The 26,190-nt window shown below is 39.9% G+C and overlaps 1 protein-coding gene across 2 annotated transcripts in view; it reads right to left on the bottom strand.

Moving 5' to 3' along the window:
* Nucleotides 1-26,190, bottom strand: part of LRRTM4 (leucine rich repeat transmembrane neuronal 4) — a 317,641-nt gene that overhangs the window by 275,339 nt on the left and 16,112 nt on the right. Inside the window, exon 2 of one of the 2 annotated variants that reach the window (XM_087730145.1) lies at nucleotides 21,014-21,078. The gene's annotated coding sequence lies outside the window, so the exon portion shown is untranslated. Of the gene's footprint in view, nucleotides 1-9,556; nucleotides 9,628-21,013; nucleotides 21,079-26,190 lie in introns of those variants that run through there. The other variant, XM_087730146.1, reaches the window with a different exon arrangement.

The following is a 26,190-nucleotide window of genomic DNA, read 5'->3' as shown; positions in this document are numbered from 1 at the left end:
TGCACATTCTATTCAAAATACTCCTTAGTGAGAAAGACATGAGAAGAATAAGTAAACTTAAAAGGTACTTGGGCCTGTCCTGGTACTGCCAGATCCAAGTTTACATAGCTCATGACTCAGGCAGCAAATAACACTTTATATTTCCCCTTGATCTACTCAGCCATTAGGTTGCATTCAAGTTGCATTTTCAAGGCTTTACAAAATCAGTTAGACTTCTTGGATAGATTTAGAGGTTTCAGGCACAAAAAGAACAGTTACAATCATCTAGACAGAATATAAAAACAGGAATCCTCCCCAAAATCCTCCCACAACAGACTCATAATTTCTGCAGTGACATCCATTTCATAAAGATGAGTGGCCTTTACTGGAAATCCACAAAGGATGGAAGAGCCACCCAATTCCTGTGCAAGCTGCTGCTGTGTATAACAAACTGCACTACTGAAGAGTTTTAAGAGTCAGAGCTCTTTGGAAGAGTCTGTATTCAGCATGAGCCCTGCATCAGTGTCTTCCCCTGACCACCTTGAATCTTACAGCAGTCACACATAAACCTTTGCTCCCTACATCTCCTTTTTTGTCAGGTGCTAATGTAACCTGTCAATATGTACCATAGATCTGCCAATGTGCAACCAAAGACACAACCCCAATACAGCCTCGTAACTAAAGAATTTGTGCTCTTTAGTATAACTACAAAGGTTGATATGACTCAAAGTGTAGAATCAGATCATCTCAGCTGTGGTGATCCCAGCTTCAGTCTCTGCATCTCATACAAGATGGCAGAAAACACTCCAGGAGAAGCTGGACCCGACACTAGGCGAAATACTGGTTTTAGATGCTCTCAAGCTTTTTTTTCAAACCATTATTCTCACAGGCATATAATCTTCAGAAAGATGCATTTCCTCTTCATTTAATTAAGGTTTTATTTAAATTTTTCTCAGACATATAATAACTATTTTTATTTATAAATTTATCTGCTTAGTGACAAATGTCTAATCTCAGCTTTAATTGCTTTTAAAGCAGCCTTAGCAAACCCAATCCAAAAATAAACAGGCAGCCCAACAATACAGATATTTCATACCCTAAGATTAACTAGAACATAACTCCTCCTCAAATGCAAGCCCTGATTTTCTATCCAAATGTTGATTCCCTAGTTTATGCCTCTGACAAATAGTTTGCAGGATCATATATCGGAATTTGCTGGCAGTATGATATAGCCAAAATATACTTAAGATTTTTACTGCTGTCAACATCTGGGAGACTGAAATGAAAAGGTGGTTGCAGCCACAACAGTTTGACCACCCTCTACGTTAGCTGGGTGTGTGATGCATTGTAAAAGTGCAAAACAAAATGCTGACAATGTTTTTCTGGAGTAGGTAGAAGCCTGTCCTTGGCAGACAGCAGGAAACTAGAATGTGAACAATTAATAATTGGTCTGATTTCAGAAATGCAAAGGAAATTAAATAGATGTACATGCTCACAACTTTAATTTTCAGATAAATTATCACAATGACTTATATGCTGTAAAATTTTAGCTAGAGGAAGCATCCTCACAGTGTGATCATGGCACTGGAGTGCCGTATCAGTGCATCTTGCAGTAAATAGTGGGGGGGTTTGCCCATATAGTAGTTCTCTAGATAAATTTCATCTGAGATTACAGAAGCTTCTCTTTTTTCTTTTTTTTTTTAATTTCACATCACTGTTATTTCCCAAATAACAACACACCAAGGAATAGATCGAGCAGTGAGAAGGTAATCAATGAGTAGTATCATAGGTACAATATCAACTCTCATTGCAACTGTCAACAAACAAAAGAAAAGCTTGCCTACGAAAAAGATAACACATGCACACACATGCAAACACAGAGTAACTAAATGCAACATGAAACTGCGCCAATGAGCTCAAGATTAAACATCTTCTGCTTCTTTGTTGTATTTGGCTGCAATAAAAAGGGAAACTCCTGCCCTGTGCTGTACTTAGAGCAGAACGTATATTCCCTCATGTGTACTACAGCAAGTGGTTCCTCCATCAACGGCATGACACACCAGCAATAAGAACAGTCCCAGAGGTTCAAGGCAGCTGGAAGGAAGATTTTTAAGCCTGTTCAAATGCTGCGAAATGCAACAGAAATCCAGCAAGAACAGGTAGGACTAGAAGACTGAGCCAACAATTTTCAGTACAGAAGAGAGACAGTTAAACAAGAATGTAGTACTCGAGGTAATCATCTTATAATGCTACACCAGCTCTCCAGCTCCATCAGCCAGCACCCTTGCTACAAAGCAGGCCAGTTGCCAGCCCAGACTGAAGCAAAACTCCAGGCCAGGTCTGTGCCCTCAAGCTGTGCCAGCAACCCATGCCTGCAGAAAGCTCAAAGCCAGGGCAGCGGGTTCTCTACTCTGAGGAAAGGGTCAGATTAAGGCAAGATCTGCAGCAGTGGGGGACTAACCCATTCATGAAGACACATCCTAAAGCTGTATTTATTATGTTACATAGGACACAATAGCAAATTTGCTAATGTAATACTTTTTCTGGTGTCACGGTGGCTGCAGCCAAAAGGCCTTGTATGTCTTTGCATTTTACGATCTACTTTAGGTCAACAGTAGCTAACAGAGTAATTTTAGAATTGGTATTTTGTCTTTTATCAAGATTTTGCGAATGCTCGTTCTCCCCCCTTCCTCTCCTTTTGTTTTCAGAACATATGCATTTGAAATTGTTATACGGTGTATTGATCTCCCAAAAATTAGAAAATGGACTTCTCTTCTATCAGTATTTCAACTTATTTTTCTCTTCCTCAACAGTTATTGAAAACATTGCCTCCGTACAAGGAAAGATATATGGTCACCGTTTTGTAGGTAGAACTGTAAAGGAAAAAAGAAAGAATGTCTTTCACCTTCTGTGCTGGGGAGTAGTCTGGGCAATCTAAAAGATATACTTAAGCAAACTCTTATATTCGTATTTTCTAAAGGTCTTAACAAATAAAATTCCTTCTGCCTCCAGCTATGCATACTGCTAGGGACTTCTGAAAATAGCACCTTTAATTTCTTTATCTGCTTTCTTTCAGTGATAGACAAGTCTACATCAGGTAATAAGAGATGCATTTGTTCTTCAGTAAACTCTAAGAAACTAAGTTAAATAAAATATCCCCACCCCTCAACTGTATCAACTTGATTAGGAGTCTACGCAGCCTTCTTTGAAAACTCCTACAGCTTCTAAAAATGCTGTATTTGTTTAAAGAACTAATCTCTAAATGCAGCCAGGAAACAAAGCCTCTGCTTTTGAGCAGCATTTGTCAGAGCAGTCTGGGAGCTTCATATGAGCACCCTGGTTCTTTATTACTTGTCTCCACAATAAAGGGTGTTCCAGTTATCAAGCTTGGGCCACATGTGAAAGCTTCATGCTTCCTCTTTGTGCCACCAGCGCTTACCCAGTCAAGTCTGTGTGATGACAAATATACGACCAAGGTCAGACACACAGAGTTCATCTTAAGCTGAGTGGGCGGGAGGGTGGTTTTCCCTTCCATCTCTCCTTTTCCAGTGCAACAAAAATGCACGTTGAATTGAAAAGACAACTGTAAAACATTAATCAGAGGGTATATGACTCCTTTTCTTCAGCTAAGAAAGATAGTTAAAGCATTTCCAAAGGAAAACAAATAAAACCCAAGCAACTCACCAACAAAAATCCTAGTTTTGAAAAACAGTTCCTACAGAGGTTGGAAAATACCCGAAACCCTAGATGCCAAGCATGAAATTTTTCAAATGCTAAGAAGTTCCCTTTCATTTTAGCACTTTGCTGAAAAGCAGTTACATTTTTAAACTAGCCAGGTTTTGATTTTTCATCCATAATATTTCTTGAAAACAATCAATAGGAAATAGTGAGCATTTTAAGTGAGAGGGGAAAAAAAACCAACCAACCAGAAAAAACACCCACAAAAAAACAACTTAACAACTTCCTACTATAACTTCCTAAGACTGATGGCAAGCTGACTGTACCACTGTCATTGTTGCTGTATCACTATGATGATTTTGGTATAAGAAGCCAGGAATAATCTCACTTGTGAAAAACAACTTTTAATCATCTTTTCCTATTTCTTCATAATGCATTGCAACACAGTTAAGCATATTTAAGATTTTTCCTACAGCTTCTCATAACTGCAGCCAGCTGAGTAACATTGAGCTGTTCTTAAGATTAGCCTGTTAAGATATTCAGTGGCTATAGAAAACAGCAATATCAGCGCAAGGAAGGAACGTGTAGTTAAGCTCTCGTCTACTAAAGACAGCACCAAAGTATCGATCAACTGCTGGGCAATACTTTCAAGCACATTTGTTAGACCACCCTTGTCAAGCAGCTGGGTTTTGGCAGACATTTCAGTGGGCATTTAAGGTTTCATTCCAGCTTTTAGAAAGTGTTTCATTAAAAATAGATAGGATTTAAATAAATTAATTCATCCCAAAGGACATCTGTTATGTACCAAAGCAAATTCCTATTTAGCTAAATCCTGAGGCTTTATCAGATGGATAATCTTTGGCATTTGTATTCCTTACTATTCCCACCTTCCCACCCCCCATCATTTGGCACCTGCCAATCTTGAATATACATTCCGAAAACAACCCTGCCTATCTACAGAGAAGGGACTAGGAGAGAAAGAGGCTAATGGCCCAAATCCTTGAAGGTATCTCACCTTCTAACCCCCCTAAAGTCAGTATTTTTTTAAATATAAGCAGATCCCTGAAAGGTGACCTGGACCACAGCTGGACCAGCTATTGCGGAAGCCACCAACTTATTCCAGTCTAATATTTTTGTCAGAGAAGCAGCACATGTTATATCTGAAAGTAACAAGATAAAAACCAACTTCTGTTAGCAAAACATTTCTCTCCCCCACTTAAATTTCACTTATTAAACTCAAGATGATACCAAGCATGTAATAATCTGCCATTTACCCACATCTCATTTCTCCTTTCCCCAGTGATTGTGTTTAAGGTCATCATTTACATTGAAAATCATCCTTGAGTTAGTTAATTAAATACAAGCAATCCAAATCTGGCAATTGTTAATAAATTTGAAGTCCTACAATTTGGTTAATTCTTGGAACTATCAAGAGGCTAAGAAGTCACTTGTCTTTATCTCTAATGTTATTAAAGATGGAAACATCTAAGCTTTGCAATATTAGGTTGCTGCATTAATGTATGGTTATTTATGTTTCAATGTGAAAAATTAGAGTGTTGGCATTCAGGAATGGCAGCCGTGATGATTTTTAAATTGAGACAAGATTTACTAAACATGTCCCTAGCTTTGTAACAGAATCCATTTTATGTCACAGAGGGAATATTTTCACACTCCTCTGGATGATTTATCCAAGAATGTTAATCAACAGTCATTCAGATGACCACCCTTCAGAGGGTTTGTGGTTTGAACCTCGTTTGTTTGTTTTGATGGGGAGGGAGAAGGGGTCGAGGGGATTACAAGAACTTTGAAAATCCAAGGTTCTGATGTTTCTACATTCACAGCTTGGATAAACACAGTCTACTATGGGATGACACTGGGGAGGGTGGGCAGGGTGTGGTAGGAAAGGAACGCCTTCTTCAGACTGTAAGTTCAAAGCCTTTGAGCCATCTGCACACTCCCAACAAGACTCCTTTGCAGTTAAATTATCAGTCTCAGAATTTACTCTACTTCCATGCAGTGTTAATGAATCTATCGATTTTCTTTCTGATGACCTAATATTTTTTCCTGATTTTTTTTATCTATTCAAATGAAATTATTTGTCATCTGTGGAAAAAAAAAAATCTCACAAAGACTCCTTACTGCAAACTGAATAAACTTCCCCTGCTTCGTCTAGTTTTATGTTGTACTCTTATTTCTAAGCTTAGTCCAAAAAATGAGTATCATGTATAGAAACAGTATTTTGGGAATATTTACGAAGGATTAGTACAATGTTACTACATGTGCTAATACTCTCTTAATTGGCAGTTGCAGTTGTAAGATATGATTTATAATGACATCTTAACCATCTTTAACATCTACAAACCATGCATGCAATCGCTATTTATGCAGGGCTAACAAATGCTAAATTACATACAACTATAGTCCTAATATGAAATATGATCAGCTTCATTCTAAATGTGTAATTTTCATTCTACATTCTTCTTCTATGCACAATCCATGGAAAGTGCTTAGGCACAGCAAAGTGCTTTTGCATAGCAGGAAGATAGCTTACAACATTATGAATCTGAGGAAGTGTAAATTCAAAGAAACTACTCATGGACAAGATCAGAGAGGAAGTGGGAAAACTGGAAATAAGGAAAGAAACTTCTTGATAATCTCTTTAGTTTTCCTAATGGTAAGAAAAGACTATACAGAAACAGCATGTGTTTACTTTCTGTCTCTTTTTTTTAGTACTAAAAAAATGCCAAATTAACCAATTTAAAAAGAAAACCAAATAAAAAGGACTTTTTTTCCTCCACCCAACAGTGTCACAATTAACTAGTTGCAATATAAACTTCCATGTTGTCCCACCAACATGCTTCATTTCAGGAAATGAGATCTGGGAAGGCTGTTTCATCCCCAATGCACAAATCAAACCTTTGGCTGAGCCAGTGAAAAGGTCAATGAGACGGCTTAGTAGTGCCAGTTGTGATGGTGGTTTTGCAACACGTGCATTTGTCCAGTAGACCCTGAAGGAGGATGACCAACTAATTTCCATACCAAGCATCACACTGCCACTAGCCAACCCTGGCTGGAATCAGAACAGCCTGGACTCAAACCAATGACCTCCTATGAAAGGCTGTGTCAGTGTAAATCCCAAGCACTATTGAGGCAGAGAGTTACTTAATTAAAATAACAAGAAGTAAGAGACCATTCCAGCTGGACAATTATTCAACACAGGACTGACTATGCACTTCATTAAGAGACTGTTAAAGGTACAAGCATGTCCACGTTATCAGGAACAAATTAAGCAAATTTCTTCTCAGGTCCAGGATTCAGGGTGAGGAGGTGCCCATTATCAGGCAGGGGCTGTCACAATTGCCCACTCATTAAAGGGAAGCTCACTCCACATTGTGTAAGATCTTGCACAGACACTTAGGATCTCATTCTTCTCCTATAATGCTATGTGCTTTGCCCTCTTTAGTCTCGGCTACACCACTCCCCCATCAGTCACTCTTTCCAACTACTTAGCATTATCCCCAATGGAAGTTATTGACACGTCCAATTAGCCTGTTTAGCTTTCAAGTAAAGATCTTGACAAGTCACTGCATCCCAATGAGCTTGCAAATTCTATAAGCTAGAAACGTGTATAAATTCTCCAAGCTCATCTGGCACATTTTGAATGAAACAGATGTGTCCACATTTGATGTGTACTAGGAATGTGCATACACAGATAAACAGGAGTCTTTATGTATGTAAATAGGCATATGTATTTCATGAACTAGCTTGCACATCAAATTTTGCTTAACATGTACTTTGCACAATGCCACTGAAATGAGAAGGACTGAAGACATCTGTGTAAAGTTAATTGGCAAGCCTTTCAAAACATTACTTCCTTCAATGCAATTCACAGGCAAAACAATAATTAGGGGGGCACAATTTTGTGATTTCTAAGGTATCTATATTGAATTTTGAAATGTATCTGCAAATGAGTGCCAGTTAGGAACAAGAAGGAAATTGGACCCTGCGTGCCTAAATTATTTTAGGAGAGTTCCCTGGAAAACCAAGCATTGGGGGTGGGCATAGCAGCAGACAACCAAAGACAGTGACAAACAGAGAGGGTGTGTGCATGCATGCATGCATGCATTTCAGTTCTCCAAAGTAATCAACTCTTTCATAGTTGAGTGACAGCATGAGCCAAATCCATCCAAAATCTGCTCCTGCAGTTTCAGATCCACAGACTCCTAAACCTTCTGGGTTTTTCTGCTATGAAGGTGTCACAATCTTGTAAAGATGAAACCCGGCCCCTTTGAAGACAGAGCCATCCTCTGTAAGAGATATACTAGCACAGCTAAACTGATTTAAAAAATCGTGTCCTTTGCCCATGTTTCATAACTAGTAAAAATTTTCCAGAATACACTGGTTAATAAAGGCACACAAGAAGTGACCATCTCTCACTTCTCTGCTTATGTAGCAGCTAGCATAACGGGTCAGTATTTCGGCATATCTTTATCTCATTAATACATTTTAACTCATGGTGAGCATTTTTGTAGGGATAACAGTCTTCAGTACGGAGATATGTGAACCAACCAACAATAACAATACAAATCACAGGATTAAACGCTACGAATTCAGGGTGGGTTTTTAGGGAAATGAGAACATGTTTCACCATATCATCTTGAACACAATTGCCTTACTTTTGTTAACATTCAGCTCCAGTGGAATGATTTGGTGATAAGGCCTACTTCGAGTCAATTTATCTGGGCTGTATTCACTTGCTTCCTTTTAATCTGGTCTCATTCACCAAGGCTGAAATAGATACACGACTCAGAAATCAAATGCTGCAAATAAAGCTAGCATGCATCTTTCTTTGTTTCAAGGGCTACTGAACTCAGACCTTGGGTTTTCCTTTCCCCCTCTCTCCCCACTGCTAGTAAACTATGAATAAATTAGCAATTGGAGTGTAATGGCTGGAGCAACTTCATTAATATACTGTCATCCTGTGCAGAGGTACAACTTCTGACATTGAGGCTCTAATGTCCTGTGAATTACTGGTGGAAATGTATACATCCAAGTTCTCATCTTCAACTCTTCATATGCTAAGTGTTTAATTATCAACAATTCATGACCACTGCCACTTGGCTGGTACGTTAAAATCAGCATGCAATAAAACCCTTTCTGGATTCCTGAATGTGTTTCTACACTATTAAAGTATTGTTGATTTTAATGCAGCATTTACAATCAGCAATACTGTTCCCCTACCTGTATGCATGGTGTCATATATACAGTTAACAGAGAACTTACCAGCTAAACAAGGATGCAGAGGGAACATGGCCGTCTCCCCATTTGACAGATGAAGAACTGAAACTTCAAAGGATTGACATGCCCAAAGTCTCGCAAAATATCTGTACCAGACTTTGAACTGAACCAGCACCATTTCAGATTCCATCCATGGATTACCCATGACTACCCTTTCTTGTAGTCCAACCAAGCTCTCAAGTTGCAACCAAACAAAAAAAATCCCCGCAGGATACAGTCAAGTTCCCTAATTCTGGCCTACGTTAAATACTGTAGGTTAAAAGCCACACTAACATGAGCCACAGAAAAAGGAGGTGCACAGCAATAGGACAAGAGGCGATGAATGCAAATCACAGCACAGGAAACAGCAACTAGATGGAAGGAAGGATGTTTTCATCATGGGGTGGTAACATACTAGAATAGGTTGCTCATAGAGGTTGTGGAATCTCTGCCCTCAAATATTCAAAACCAGACTAGACATGAGCCAAAGTAACCTGATCGAGTTGAACTACTTTGAACAGGAGTGGCTGCACTACACATGTCCAGAGGTCCCTTCCAGCATCAATTACTCTATAAAAGGAAACTAAGCACCTGGAACTTTTAGGGTGAATTAGATATATACCTTAGTGCTTTTGTATAATTCTATCAGGCACCATTCAGCATGTTCAACAAGTAAACAACTCTGTAAATCAGGACTGAAGTTCCTCATACGGTGCTCTCACATGAAGGGATAGGTTTTCAAATGTGAAGTACCCACAACTGGAACCTGAAATGGAAAAAGAAAATACTCAGAACTCAGTAAGTTTCATTCTTCCAAAACTCTGAATGACCAGATGGGTAAATAAACAATAAATGAACTCTTCAGATACTGGCAACAGTTAATTCTCATTTAAGTGAAAGATTCCAACTCCTTTTAATTTGATATTTAATTGGACCTCTATGCAAGTATATTCAAAACAGGAAGCACCCCGAAAACAGGATTTTTTTAATCAGTGTTTATTCCATCTGACATATACAACCTGGCATACCATAAGCATCAATCCTTGCTATGGTTTTTATTTGTTCTGGAATTCCAAAAGGCTTTTTTAAATTTTTCCCCTTGTCACCCTACTTCTTATGCTCCTCAAATCCTGTTCCTAGGAAGCTTCCAATCTACTTAGCAGATTCATGACCCAGATGATCAAGAGGGTAGACACCTACTGTAAGGACTTGGATTGACTATGAACTCCACAGACATTACCACCAGATTGTTTTCTCACTAAGGTGAATAGGAGTAGGAAAATACTGGCCTCTATCTAACTATATATTGAAATTGTATGTAAGTGTCAGCATAGTACATTCACACTGTGGGCAGTTTGTGGAACTGTGCTTAAAAGACAAGACAGAAAGGCAGTCTACTGAGGATGATTTGCAAAAGAAAGACCTGTTTCTAAAAGCTTACCCCTGCTCAAGTCCTGGTGTTGGTGCAGGGACCCCAGTCATAGAATCATAGAATAATTTAGGTTGGAAAAGACCTTTAAGATCATCGAGTCCAACCATAAGCCAATGAAGGCTTCTATTAGCATTCTCCCACAACCACACTTCCAAGCACCAGCCGTAGTATGAAATCTGTTTCTTTTAAGCATTTGGAATCTGTGCAAAGGTAATTTCCTTTTTTATTCCTTGATTTCCACAGGAAAGACTGAGAATGGCAGCCTGTAGTTGTTCCCCTTCTAAAAATAGTAGTAGAAGCCACTGGGATCCAGCTGCAGCTGCTGGTCATTTTTCCTGCATCGTTAACTTCCCTTCTTGTACAGTGGAGTGGAATGACAGCTGAAGGTTTTGTGGTATGAGAACTTTCTGATCCTGCTCTCTCTGTACCCACTGATGTCATTGTGGCAGGTATACCTGCTGATCAAAGTTCACAAGCATGTAGCCTTAACATCACTAATTTTCATGTGTTCACAGCACTTGTAGGTGTCCTACTAGAAATTTTTCTGGCTATGGAAGAATGGTGCTATTAGGTTTTTTTCCCCACAGACTGCAGTGCAACCTAGAGGCTTCAACCCAAAGCAAAACCACACTGAGGTTATGAAAGCATACCAGGCTCCAGAGTACTTTCTCTGTACATTGCTATTTATATGATTGTTATTTAAGTATAATATTATTTGTTTGCATTGCAATGGCATTTAGAAGTAATCATCATGGACAAAGGTACCAATTGCTGTGTAGATAAATTAAAAGATATCATTGTTCGAGGAGCTAATAATATAAACGAAATTTAAAAAAGCAATAGGTGGACATAAACAGACAAACTTGTTCCTACCACAGAAAAATAGGAAACAGAACCCGTCAGTGCAATACACAGTAGCATAAAGAAGAATTAAAACATTTAACCATGTAGACATTTTCCAGGAGGAGAAAAAAGAAAGAAAAGAGTTTCAGGCGGGAAAAAAAGTGTTCATTCTTACAACAAATAACCCACAAAATCCTGTCTCAACTCAGTGATTCACCTGGGAAAATATCATTCAGCAGGTTTTGGAAATGTATCTTTCATGTTCTTCCTTATTTAACACTACTAACCAGTGAAATTTATGGCCATAAGATCTCATTAATCTGCAAATCGAGATTTTTTAAAATTTTTTTTAAAAGGTATTGAACTTTATTGAGATTACCAATGCCTTCAAATTAATAAGGAGCAAAACAACATCCAAGTGTTTTGGAAGGGAGGTAAATTTTCTTATGTACATCAACCTCTTATTAATGGGTGCTAGAAGGATGTCCTGGTTTCAGCTGGGAGAGAGTTAATTTTCTTCCTAGTAGCTGGTATAGTGCTGTGATTTGGATTTAGGATGAGAATAATGTTGATAACACACTGATGTTTTGGTTGTTGCTAAGCAGTGCTTACACCAGTCAAGGACTTTCCAGCTTCCCATGCTCTGCCAGGTGCACAAGAAGCTGGGAGGGGGCACAGCCAGGACAGCTGACCCAGACTGGCCAAAGGGCTATTCCATACCGTATGGCATCATGCCCAGTATGTAAACTGGGGGAGTTGGGGGGGGGGGGGGGGGGCAGCAATCGCTGCTCGGGGATGTGCTGGGCATTGGTCAGCGGGTGGTGAGCAATTGCACAGCATATCACTTGCTTTGTATAGTATTATTGTATTATTACATTATTAATACTACTATTACTACTATTCTATTTCATTTTACTTCAATTATTAAACTGTTCTTATCTCAACCCACGAGTTTTCTGACTTTCAGCCTTCCAATTCTCTCCCCCATCCCACTGGGGTGGGGGGAGTGAGCAAGCAGCTGTGTGGTGCTTAGTTGCTGGCTGGGGTTAAACAATGACAATTTCAGAGGAATATTTCCTAGTGGAGAGAATTATCCTTTATCTATTATATTGTGTCTTAAAGGAGTTACTACTACCAGCTGCTGAAAGAGAGGATACAGAAACAATTGGACCATTTGTGTTACTCATTGGGAAAATACTATTTGGAACCCTTCTGGAGTGTTATGCTACAGAGGTTGTAATCTCTAGCTTCAATATTTTTCCAGTAAGACTGCCCTGCCCTATCCTAAACTAGTTAAATATGAACAAGCTTAACCTGAGGACCTTATATGATAAGCAGGTCCTAAAAGACAAAGCTTCTCTCAAATTTCTGTATGAAAAACTTGTTTTGGCTGAACACTTAAAGTCATTATGAACAGGGACATGAAAAAAAGCTGAGACTTTCACATGAAATGTGAAAGAAATACCAAGTGCATCAACAGGAAAATTTTGCCTTGCCACTTCTCGTTATTACAGCTATTATCAGTGAGGTTGAAGTCTTGTCCAGAGCGCACTGTCCAGAGGCTGAGCATCCTTAAAACTGATTCACATCAAGGGCATTCAGCACCTCACAAAATCAAGTCTTACTTCCTCAGAGTAGTTACCAAAGAAACCTCTTGTACAAGCACGGATTACACTTGAAATAAACAACTGAACATATTGCATAGGAGAGATACTTAATGTACCAATTTTTCAACTTAAAGATAATTTACAATGCTACAGTACATGGGTCCTTACTGTGAGTCCCTGAATGTTTTCAGAACAAAAATGAAAATAAAGCCCAAGACTGATTTACAGAACCACTAATCTGCATTTCTGAATGCTGTGATCACATATGAAATGGACTCAAAGACAATTCGGGCCAAATTCTGACTTATCTAGGAGTAAATCCAGAGCGGGTCATGACAAACCCTGCCTGACCCCCCATCTTCAAAAAAGCAGTGGAAAAACTCACTCAGTTTAGAAATAACTCTACGTGTTTCACCACAGGCTTTCCAGCATTTCTCACTGTCATTGCTAAGGGCACTAAGCCACAAAGCCTTGCTTGTAAAGAAATGTGTTGTAGTCGAAAAATACTATCCCCTTTAGTATTCTGCTGTGTACACTCGTTTTGAGTAAAAGCAAGCAATCACACAGTCTAAGAGACTGTCACTGATGAACCCTGAAATAGCCATTTAGCAGAAACCACAAGCAAAAGCAAAAATAAAGGTAATTTATTTAATTTTGAAATTTTCCTCACTCCTTGCCTTGTGCTAAATAAGCTATAAGGGTGACAATTAATTGAAGTGGATGCACATCCTGCCAAACAGGGAAAAAAACCCACCTTTTATTTGCCTCTAACCTTTCTTATTTTCATGACAATGTCTGCATTTTCTCACTTTAAAACACAAACAAGTCAATGTAAGCATGGCTGGAAGGCTGAGATGATTACAGGATAATTCGTGTTTGCAAGAGCAAACAAAATCAATTGCAATTGTTTAGGAACCAAGCACATTAAATGGTGGTGAAAAGATATTTGCTGGACTTTTATAACATGTTTTTTTTTAATCCCAACAATGATAAAAGATAGACTGACCAAAACCCTTAGGAACTATTTTAGAAATGTACACACTATCCTATCTACAGTGGTAGTGGCAGGAGTTATCTGTATCTGCTGCAGATGAAACAAAAGTGGATTTGTACAATACTTAAAAACCAACAACAAAGACCCAATTCCTCCTGAAAAACAATATGAGAGAGAGAGAGAGTGAAAAATGGATTGGTTCAGGAAGTCAATTGAATTCTCTGTTATAACACATTAAATACAGAATTACTCAATTAACTTCAGATTAATTATGTCTTTCAGGTAAACATGATGACTGTCATCTTGGCTAACACGAGGCACTGAATCATGAGATATTGAATCAACTGCTTCTCACCCTGACAACAAGACCACATTAGCAATCTAAAAAGCCCAGATCATTACCCTTTCCATGTATACCAAACGTCCTCCATCGGCTGGATATACACGATTCACAATTCCTGTTCTGTCCTGTAGATTTCACTGATTTTTTTTTTTTTCCTAAGAGCTGTTTATTCTTAGGGAGGGGTGATGGCGTAAATTAAGTACACCGTTGTTCAAGTTTTAGTTACATACCATGTCAATTTTAATTTTTGGTCTCTGCTTGAAACCAGGAATGTGAAAAGAAAACCAGATCAAATCAGAAGCACGTCAGCCAAGGAGAGGCGGAGAGCCAGGACTATTTAGCCTCAGGAAAATCTTATCTATGTGTCTAAGTACCTGATGGGAAGGAGTAAAGATGACAGAGCCAGACCCCTTGTGCTGCCCAGAGACAGGATAGGAGCCAACGGGTACAAACTGAAACATGGGAAATTGCATTTAAACATAAGAGAAAGCTTTTTACTGTGAGGGTGCTCAAACACTGGAAGAGGTTGCCCAAAGAGGTTGTGGAGACTCCATTTTTTGAAATATTCAGAACTGAAGAGGACACAGTCCTGGGCAACCTGCTCCAGGGCTGATCCTGCTTTGCACAGAGGACTTGGACTGGTCAATCTCTAGAGACCCCTTCCAGTCAGTTCTCTGAGAAGGATTAAAATTGCAGTTCTGCATGTTGGTAATCCACCCATAATACAAATTATATAGATAATGAAGGAACTTCAAGGTGCCGAGGAAGGGGAAAAGAAAAAAGTAACGTGTCTTGGTTTAATTATGGTGATACTTGATGGTCTCATTACCAGATCATACATGACCTCTGGGTAGTGTCTTCATCCTTCCAGATTAACATGTTATTGTGATACAAATAACTTCAGCAATTGCTTCTTTAGTGCCACAGAAATGTGTATTTTTTGCTGAGGAAAAAGGTTGATTTTAACACAAGCAAATGTCCTTTAGAAACAGATAGTATCATTATACTCAAGAGGCCAATAATTCACACTTTATTCTTTTTTTTAATCCTAGTTTCTGCTTTATAAGACTAGGGCAAGTTGTGAGGTGTTATCTTTACTGAGGTCCTTCAGACAGTCTGCACAAAATGTCTAAGAGTAGTTTAACATGTAAAAAATTTGTCAGTAAAATATGTGCATTGTCAGGAAGCACCCATTTTTAAGGCACTGATTCTTATTCTAATTTAGTAAATTAATATCTTTTCTTATTTATCTTCAGAACTCCTCTATAATATAGATGTACTTGCTCTTTAAGGGCAGCTAATTATAGAACATCAATTTCCTGGAAATTACAGTCTTCTGGGGAAAAAGAAAAACAAACAACCCAAAACTCAAATTAAGAAAAGACAAGTGTCATACAGATCAAACTCTGCATTATTTCAGTACAGAAACACTAAACTATATTACATACTTAGGTAAGTACCATAGGAATTAAATATCTTATCTAAGTAAAGCAATGTGGGTTTGTACTTGAACCTGAAAGGAGAAAGTGGAGTGGAGGATTCCAAAATCACCTCCTGAAATGAAAAAAATAGTCTTTTTTTTCCTGATATGAAGACTGTATTTTTCAACTGAAAATTTTTCCCACAACAATTTTCAGCTAACACAACTGCTGCCCCTACCTCTCAAATCACCAAAGGAAATTGTATTCTTGGCTACATCCTCCTAATAGCAGACATGTCTCCCTAGGGTACCACGTTATTTAAGCACGGGGCATATTCATCAGAGGGCTGACAAATAGGGACACTCTATGAATTATTTTCACAGATTACTTTCAGCATCTGATCACCCCATTTTGCATCTTTGAGTTTCAGTCTCACCAGCAAACACCAGTCTGTGGGTTTCACGTTCAACAGTGATGAGTTCTTTCATCCTTTGAATGTGACAGTGCAGGGCTGTCTCACCTGTTCCTTGCAGTGCTGAATTTCTTGGTGATCTTTGTCAGGCAGGGCAAACACCTGATGCATGAAGCAACAATGCTCAAGACTGTTCCGAGAAAGCCATTCAATGAATTTATTTTTATATATATATATATATATATATATATAAAAATAAAATAATATATATGAGTATATATACTCAAAGAACAGAGCTAAGAGTGGGGGGCGCGGGGATATCTTTGTAGCTCGCTTCTTCCCATCTCTGTCCAAGGAGGTACTTTTATTTAGTTGGAATGCTTGGACCTTCAGCTACCACAGATGCCTCTGAAAATCTCACTCATCGCTTTTAATGCTAGTTCCCATCCTTGCAGATGTTTGTGAAGCTATAGAAGCCCATCATTCGGGGTTAAATTCTCACGTAGCATGAGAATGATTCAAGATTATGCTCAGTAACAAATGCCTTGAGGGGAAAAAAGCAAGAATCCACTGTAGGAAATTATGTGATCCATAACTATTTGAGTCAACATTCAATTGTGATTATGAATGCCCTAAAAATGCTGATCTAAACTAATCTAAAAAAAAAAAAATTATCAGGAAATAAAGTATGGGAAAACACACAGCAAAAAACATCATTCAGCAGACAGTGTGGGATGAACCTGGAAATTTGGTTTCTATTTCTGGCTACATTTTGACAAGTTACCTCCCCTGTCTGTTCTCACCTTTCCTCCTACTGGGACAAGCTTTTTCTCTTGCAACTAGTTATGTACGATTTATGCTGTGCTGGCACCTAAGAGTGTAAACCACGGATTGTGTCCAGAGAACCTCAAGAGATGTTCCCTACTCAAAAGAAAGTGGCCCAAGACAACTGTGACCTTGGCTGGCCTCTCTTAATGCTGGTTTATCAATAAAGTCCTTGAATTTAAGCAAAGCAAACGCAGTATCATGCTGAGAACTGTTTAACACAACTCTTCTCAACAGTGCTGGCTCAATAAATGTATGTTCATCAGGGAGCTAAATGTAGAATCACACAAGAATCTAGGAAAGCTCTTCCACTGTGAACAAAATCTAATAAGTAAATAATGTTTTCTCACATTTAAAAAAATTTCTATTTACCAAGGGTGAAATACTTCTGAAAAGGCTGCTTAAGCCTATTATTTAAATGGAGGTTACAGCTGCCCAAAAACCTGCAATGCATAAGGAAATATCTTCTGTTAACATGTTTATTTACCTGAGAGGCTGGGAGCGCCCCTCACAATTGTGTTGGGTTTTACAGGTTTTTAATAAAATCAAATATAAAACCTTGTCTTCATACTCATCATCTAGCCAACATACTTAAATAGCTTCTCAGGAGCTGCTTTGGTCTGTCCTACATATAGTACTATACATTCAGTAGAAATTGTTCCAAGGACTCACTTTTTTCTCTGCTTGAGGGGGGGTGGGGGGATGAGCGTTGCATTGTTTATGCAGCAAGCCAAAACACATCACAGAATCATAGAATCATTAAGGCTGGAAAAGACCCTTAAGATAGAGTCCAACCATTAACCTAGCACTGCCAAGTCCACCACTAAACCATGTCCTCAAGCACCACGTCTACCCATCTTCTAAATACCTCCAGGGATGGAGACCCAACCACTTCCCTGGGCAACCTGTTCCAATGCCTGACCACCCTTTCAGTGAAGATATTTTTCCTAATATCCAACCTAAACTTCCCCTGGCGCAGCTTGAGGCCGTTTCCTCTCGTCCTGTCACTTGTTACTTGGGAGAAGACACCGACCCCCACCTTGCTACAACCTCCTGTCAGGTAGCTGTAGAGAGCAATAAGGTCACCCTCAGCCTCCTCTTCTCCAGTCTAAACAACCCCAGCTCCCTCAGACGCTCCTCATAAGACTTGTGCTCTAGACCCTTCACCAGCTTCCTTGCCCTTCTTTGGACATGCTCCAGCACCTCAATGTCCTTCTTGAAGTGAGGGGCCCAAAACTGAACACAGTACTCGAGGTGCGGCCTCACCAATGCCGAGTACAGGGGCACTATCACCTCCCTGGTCCTGCTGGCCACACTATTCCTGATACAGGCCAGGATGCCATTGGCCCTCTTGGCCACCTGAGCACACTGCTGGCTCATGTTCAGGCGGCTGTCAACCAGCACCCCCAGGTCCTTTTCTGCCAGGCAGCTCTCCAGCCACTCCTCCCCCAGCCTGTAGCGTTGCATGGGGTTGTTGTGACCCAAGTGCAAGACCCGGCACTTAGCCTTGCTGAACCTCATACAGTTGGCCCCGGCCCAACAATCCAGCCTGTCCAGGTCCCTCTGCAGGGCCTTCCTATCCTCCAGCAGATCAACACTTCCACCCAACTTGGTGTCGCCTGCAAACTTACTGAGGGTGCACTCGATCCCCTCATCCAGATCATCAATGAAGATGTTGAACAGGACCGGCCCCAACACTGAGCCCTGGGGAGCACCACTCGTGACCGGCTGCCAACTGGATTTGACTCCATTCACCACCACTCTCTGGGCTCAGCCATCCAGCCAGTTTTTAACCCAGCGTAGAATGCACCCATCCAAGCCGCGAGCAGCCAGTTTCTCCAGGAGAATGCTGTGGGAGACAGTGTCAAAGGCCTTACTAAAGTCCAAGTAGACAACATCCACAGCCTTCCCCTCATCCACTAAGCGGGTCACCTTGTCATAGAAGGAGACCAGGTTAGTGAAACAGGACCTCCCTTTCATAAACCCATGCTGGCTGGGCCTGATCCCCCAGTTGTCCCGCACTTGCTGCATAATGGCACTCAAGATGATCTGCTCCATGACCTTCCCTGGCACCGAGGTCAGGCTGACAGGCCTGTAGTTCCCCGGATCCTCCTTCCGACCCTTCTTGTAGAGGGGTGTCACGTTTGCTAGCTTCCAGTCATCTGGCACCTCCCCGGTTGACCAGGACTGCTGATAAATGATGGAGAGTGGCTTGGCCAGCTCCTCTGCCAGCTCCCTCAGTATCCTTGGGTGGATCCCATCTGGCCCCATGGACTTGTGAGCATCCAGGTGGAGGAGCAGGTTGGTGACTGCCACCTCTTCAATTATTGGGGCTTTACTCTGCATCCTATCTCCGTCTCCCAGCTCAGGGGCCTGAAAAACCCGAGGATGACTAGCTTGACTATTAAAGACTGAGGCAAAGAAGGCATTAAGTACCTCAGCCTTCTCCTCAGCCTTCGTGGCAAGGTTACCTTCTGCATCCAACAAAGGAGGGAGATTCTCCCTGGCCCTCCTTTTGTCACTGACATATTTATAAAAACTTTTTTTGTTGTCTTTAATGGCGGTGGCCAGTTTAAGTTCCAGCTGCACCTTCGCCTTTCTGATCTTCTCCCTGCATAACCTCACAACATCCTTGTAGTCCTCCTGAGTCGCCTGCCCCTTCTTCCAAAGGTGGTAAGCTCTCCTTTTTTTCCTGAGTTCCAGCCAAAGCTCTCTGTTCAGCCAGGCCGGTCTTCTCCCCCGCCTGCTCATCTTACAGCACATGGGGATGTCCTGCTCCTGTGCCTTTAAGACTTCCTTCTTGAATAACATCCAGCCTTCCTGGACTCCTTTGCCCTTCAGCACTGCCTCCCAAGGGACTCTGTTAACCAGACTCCTGAACAGCCCAAAGTCCGCCCTTCTAAAGTTCAGGGTAGCGGTTTTGCTGACCCCCTTCCTTACTTCTCCAAGAATCAAAAAAAAACCCTATCATTTCATGGTCGCTGAGCCCAAGACAGCCTCCGACCACCACATTGCCCACCAGGCCTTCTCTGTTCGTAAACAGCAGGTCCAGTGGGGCACCTCCCCTGGTTGGCTCACTTACCAGCTGCGTCAGGAAACACAGTGTCAACACAGTAACTAAAATAAACCAGTTGTCTAAATTAGTTATTGTCTTGAAAAAGACTAAAATGGAGAGTGAACATTTAGAAGGAAAAAGAAAAAGACCAAGAAACAGCAAAGCTCTTTCTCCCCCAGTTAAAAAAACTGATCCCAAACACAGAACACCAGTGTTTAGGTCCCTCCTCTGCCTGACTTTCACAAGGCAAATGTGATAATGGTGAGCTTCAAAGCACCAGTCATTTCCAGGGTTTCCTGGCTCCAAGCATCCCAATAAACACTTAAAATGACAGTATACATCTTGGATTATTGAGGATTCAGGAACAATGGGAAGTTCAACAGAGGAATAACCAGTTTGATGGCACAGGAAATCCCCCCAGTTTGGAGCTTTGGAGAATTGGAACATCCTCCGTGATGGGCTCTGTGTTATCTCCAAATTGTACCACAACTGTTTTGGCAAAATTTGCTTCAGCTTTTTTATTTTCTAACAGTAATGATGAAGAATCCCTTTTGAACTTTCAAGTTCACAGTCTCAGATCAATCCCCCAAAACTCCAAGGCTATGCCTTCCATCCCTTCACATGCTATTCTATTAAAATGCACTGTTTCCTAAAGGATTAATAACAACTAGAGCTCATTGAACAGCTATATCATCCTAATAGCTACAAGTGAGAGATCTGAAGAAAAATGGGTATCTGGATTCCAACTTCATCAAAGATTAGGAGTACTTGCCAAATTGAGTCCCTGCTTATTTTTGGCTTAGCTATATTAAACAGGGATATATGCATTCTGAATGTGCTTTTTATTTTAAAAGACACGGAAAAAAACACACCTAAGTTCATCTCCTTGTTGCTGCCACTCACACAAACCTTAGTGAAATGTGACATCCTGCATAGGCACCTTTGAGTCATCTCACAGTGAAGTGAACATGTTACAATAATCAGATCATGCTGTAATTTACTCTACACACATCGTCTGCCTCCCTGTAGATTTCAAACCTGTAATAATGGACCACCTGAGTTCAGAGAAATCAGATGTTTGTCAAAGGGTCCTGGATATTGCTTTAATTTAGGCCTCAATTCAACAAAGCATTTAAAATATGCTTACCTTTAACATCTGGTTAAACCCCACTGAAGCCATTCATACATGCTTAAGTGCTGTACTGAAAAGGACTGGAAATAAGCACGTTTGAAAATTAGAAATACTAGGTATGTATTGAACAGGTCTAGCTTTCTACAACAATGCGGGTTACTCAGTCTCCTGTTATAACCACAGACAATTTCTTATTGCACCATTACATAGAGGAAATCTGACTTTCAAAAAAAAAATTACTTTCTAGAGCTCTGGGAAGTCTTTGTTCATTGGTAAAATATAAACACATAACAAGATAATACACAGCCAAGGGTCAGCATTTTCCTCCCATCCTATCCAACTGCTAGTGCATTAAATTTTCTTAGGGCATGGCTGACCCATGCACACACACAAAAAAAACCCCAAAACAAAACAAAACAAAAACCCACACAAAAACAAACAAACAAACAAAAAACACAGCAGAGACACTTGAGCCACATCAGCCACAAAATAATTCCTGCTAGAACTCAAAGCAACAGAGTCACATCAACACAACAGTGTGTCTAGATTAATGAGCTTTGCTGAGAGGCAGAGCTAATTAGCCCATGCACTGCCCTACAACCACTATACTGCTTTTAGACAAACCAGCCTGCTCTAACCTGCTTTATGCAATGTGGACACAAGCTAGAAGACACAGACCCTAGCAGAGGTTGAAGCTAACATGTTAAGAAAATTGTATGAGGGGGTCCACGCAGTGTCCTTTTTAGTGCTAACAGGACAATGATTGCTACATCCCAATCAGTAGGGACAAACAGGAGAAAATGTCCTTGCAATAATTAATGCAGTAGATAACAACAGCATTGATTCTAGTAGGAAATATTAATTCAAGACATTTGAATTCCAGCCATTTTTAGCATACCCTCTTCCCTCACGTCTGCCATCTCCCTGACTGTTCACACTGCTTAGCCCGGGTGTTCTTTGCAAGTCTCAGAGCTGCTTTGCTGGACAGATGAAAGGTTCATTTACATGCCTGTAGCAGCTGTAGTGGAATTAATATTGGTCTCATTATCTTAGCTTAGGATGTACAAGCCACTGGTTTTGCAATGCATACTGATGCAATAAAGAGAGGGGAAGAAGGAAAAGAAAGCTGTCTATTTTAATTACAAATGATATGGCAAAGAGTTGAGGAAATCCTAGAAAGGAGAGTTAATCTGGAGTAATACTCTGAAAGCTAATAGCACCTAATGCAATTTATTAAAAGAAATCTTTTGAAGTATGCAGTCTATGCCACAGTAGTTTTAATTAAAAGGTGGAAGAAAAGTGAAATCATTTATCCAAATCATCCCTCTTAAAGTTAGGGCCCAGTTTTGAAATATCAATTTCCATACATCTACAGTATGGGCATTACCAACCCAAGACTTAAAAATTCAAGAGACTATTAAAAAAAAGATTTATCGGTTGCCACGGTTTAATGAGCTGGTAGGATCCATTTAAGTCAGCTTTTTCAAACTTTTGTCCTACAATTACATAGAAAATAATCACTGTCTTGGGGCAGGGGGATTTTAATATACATCAAGTAGTTTGGACTTCAAGACTACTGAATATCATTGAACTTCTCCACAACATCAGAAATTGTTGGCACTCAACTACCAAAGGAGAGGAAAGGGAATGGGAGGTTTAAGTGGACTTCAGTAGTAAGATCATGATGCCGTACTCCTTCACAAATCATCTACTGGTATTGTATGCAGGAACATACTCTCAAACACAGGCTCCTACAGACAGAGGTAAAATACTACTACTGTTTCATTGGTGTCTATGCTTTGTGCAGGGGGACACCTCGAGAAAAACACTACAAAGTGAGACACTGCTAACTTATAATGAATCTAGACTTTCCCCATTCACTAATTACGATGCTACCTTTTGAGATCATCTGGCATAAAAATGAATAGGCTGTGAATCAGGCCTTGTAAGTCAGTCAGTCTCCTCATTGATTTCAGTGGATCTAGATCATCCCATCAGTATGCTGCGAAACATCTAACAAAATAGGATTTGAAGCTGAGTGCATAATGAAGAAATGTACCAATTGTTTAATGATTGATGAGGGAAATGTCAGATGAATTACTTGCCAAATGATACTAGTCAATCTGTTACAGAATTTTGCATGTAAAGACAGAAAGAAATTAATTATATCTAGTTCATATATAGCAACAGTCCAAATTGTGAATCTCAGCTCTTTTCATAAAGAACTCCAGCATCATTATCTCCATTATCCAAGTACAAAAACTGAAGCATTAGTGGAAGGGTAGTCACAAGCCCTAACTTTACAGACATAAGGTGCCAAAATTAGGAAGCACGTCTAACATAGCATAGGCAGTGAAAGGAATGATGGGCTACTCCAGAAGCAATTAAAAATTCACTCCTTTCACAGAGGCTGTGAATTACAGAGAAAGCTTCATATCTCCAGTTGACGGTGCCTGAAATTAAGTGATATGAGTGCTCCCAAAAAATTACTTTCTCAAGTAATCTAGCAGGACACTGGTAGAACCAGTAAAATTCAGGTCTGTTGAGTCCCAGATCTCAGTCCCTCCACAGAGCTGAACTGCATGTTTGCCAGATACTGATTTTTCATGCAACCTCAGTTGCCTCAATTCCAAATTCCACTGGTGTGTTAGATCAAAGCATGTTACCATTCAGATTTCAGTAACATTGGAACTGCATCACTTATTACTTTTTTCCTCGATGTACTTTTTGCCTCCAAGTTAACTGTTTGTTCCCTCTCTAATCTGCTTTTAAAGAATAAAAAGCACGTCTTTTCCACTACATTCTCACTCCATTTTCTCCAAAAGTTTGACTCATCGTACATATCTTCCAATCCCTTCATCTATTTGGATTTCTCAAAGCGAGAAAATTACTTCCAATGAAACAATACAGTCCTCAAGACACAACATTTCATGAGATTTAGAAGGACGCACCCTTCCCAATGAACCTCAGAATTTGTAAGACTGTTCTAACATTAGGAAAAAAATAATAATCTTGCAACAGGAGGAACATGACTGCATCACAGTGTTTAAATGCACAGTATGTAGTGCAACGTACTGAAAGTAACTGAAAGGCATCGAAAGGCAAAATACAAACATCTAAACTTCTTTTTAGTCTGGGAATGACAATTTTATCCTGAGCAACATTCTGCCCTGATTTGCTCTTGACTTCAGTTAAAAGAACATTTTACCTCAGACATTTCATATAAGCAGAGCTTGCATCATCTCTGTGCAACACTAGGGTTTAGAGATCTTCAGATTCTGGGGGCTTCCTCCAGTCTGTCTCCAGCCAAATATTCTCTGTTGTATTTCATAGCCATCCACATTTCTATACAAACAAAAAATCCACAGCAGTAACTTGGCCTATTATAACCTAACCACACTTGCTCCTCATTTTTAATTCATCTTTCTCCTTTGACTCCAGAAGACAATCCTTCTTTACAGCCAATGAAAAATTCATGAGATACAGAAAGGAGATATTGAAAGCATCCCAGTAAATAATGATTAGGCAAAACCAGGATTTAGTCTAGAACTGAGTATGTCACTGGGTAGGTCTACTTCTGCTAAGTCAGGGAAGAATAAATCACTCCAAAGAAAAGATTTCAGATAGCAGATTTTCAGCTTGTGGGAGAGGGTTAGGGCAGCTTAAGTTCCATTTGTAGGGGAAACCTTGCTGATAGGAATTGCTGAGATGGATGTATTGAAACACAACAAATCAACCTGATCACCTCTCTTTCAATGCTGCTGTCACCTCTTTTGTGGCTATTGTCTCCAAGGCCTCTAACAAAGAAGTGCACCAGATATTCAACTCTGCGTAAGAGTGAAGACAGATTCTTAATAGGGGTAAGTAGATCAAAGACCCGGTTTCTGTGAAGTACCAGTTCTCTGTGAACAAATCCTAAATTACACATATAGGAAAAAATTTCAAAGGACAAGCAAGAGATCATAATGCCAAGTAAATCCAAATGGATTTACGATTGCATTTCTGTACCAGAAGGCAGCTTCCACAGCAGTTTGTAACATATATGTTTTTCCACAGAAAATCCTGTGCCTGTATGCTGAGTTTCTCTTAGTGGTCAGCAGATCCAACGGTGCACTTAATACACTGCTTACTTAGCTGCAAGCAAGCTGGATTCTCTAAGCCTGCTCATATGCTTAATACTAAGAATGCTCTGGGTTTTGGTTAACTCTATCCCAAGCATGTTTTCATAAAATTATGCAACTAATGAACACTAGAAATGATAAAATTGTTTCCAATTACCCAGGTGTGGCCAGAAGGCTCTGAGTGTATTCTGAATGCATAAGTGACAATTATTATCAGAAGAAATAAATCCCATATGTTGAAGATGAACTGATTTCAGAAAATGATGATTAAAGAATTTAAAGATTTGATCAAATGGCATGAAGGAGACCGTAAAGATTCCTACTGATGTCGCTTGCCATTGCATTAAACCATGAGCAAAGATGAACTCTTAAGTACTCAAACTAAATATTAGAGGTCCTTGAGTTTCTTTTTCTACTGATAATGATGCAGTCCCTTATCTTTCAGCATATCTTTATAATGCACAGACACAAATATTAGTGTACTGTCAGTGCTGCTAAAAGGGGAAAACCACACCCATTAAGACTGAGGACATGTCAGTAAATGTCTGTAAGCACCATCTGCCACCGAGCTCTTTTCATAAATCCATCTGCTGTTAATTTTTTTCTTCCCCAGACCTGTCTGGCCAAGTCAGATACACTGAGAATCCAAAGGCTGAAAAGGTCAAGTGTTGGCATTTGCTCTCTTTTGGTAAGGTGTTTCTCTCTTTTGGAAATCAAAGATCACCAGTTTTAAGAAATCTGGATCGCATGTGAAAGCAGCATGGGTCAGACAAACTGCATAAAATGATACAATATTTCCGTGCCCTTTATACATAGCTGAAATTAAGTGTCTTAGTGAGTCGGATCATACTGCCAGCATTGCACTGGGAAGGATTTGGTTTGGGTTTCTCTGTTGTTTCTTCTCTTGAGTGGAGAAAATGATGGGGAAAGACATCAGGTAAAGAGAGGAAGAGCAGCAAGGAAGGAGATGAGGGAGAAAATATATATATATATGCTGTCTGGTCCTCAAATATTAAATCTGAGAGATGTAGCACCACTGACAAAATACTGCTTTTGTCAACTCAGTTCACA

This window comes from Nipponia nippon, unplaced genomic scaffold (genome assembly GCF_047370975.1).
Source record: "Nipponia nippon isolate SJK-2023a ecotype South Korea unplaced genomic scaffold, ASM4737097v1 scaffold_49, whole genome shotgun sequence".
Classification (NCBI taxonomy): domain Eukaryota; kingdom Metazoa; phylum Chordata; class Aves; order Pelecaniformes; family Threskiornithidae; genus Nipponia; species Nipponia nippon.
The sequence above is the reverse complement of the archived record's forward strand: the minus strand, read 5'-3'. Positions and strand labels throughout refer to the sequence as shown.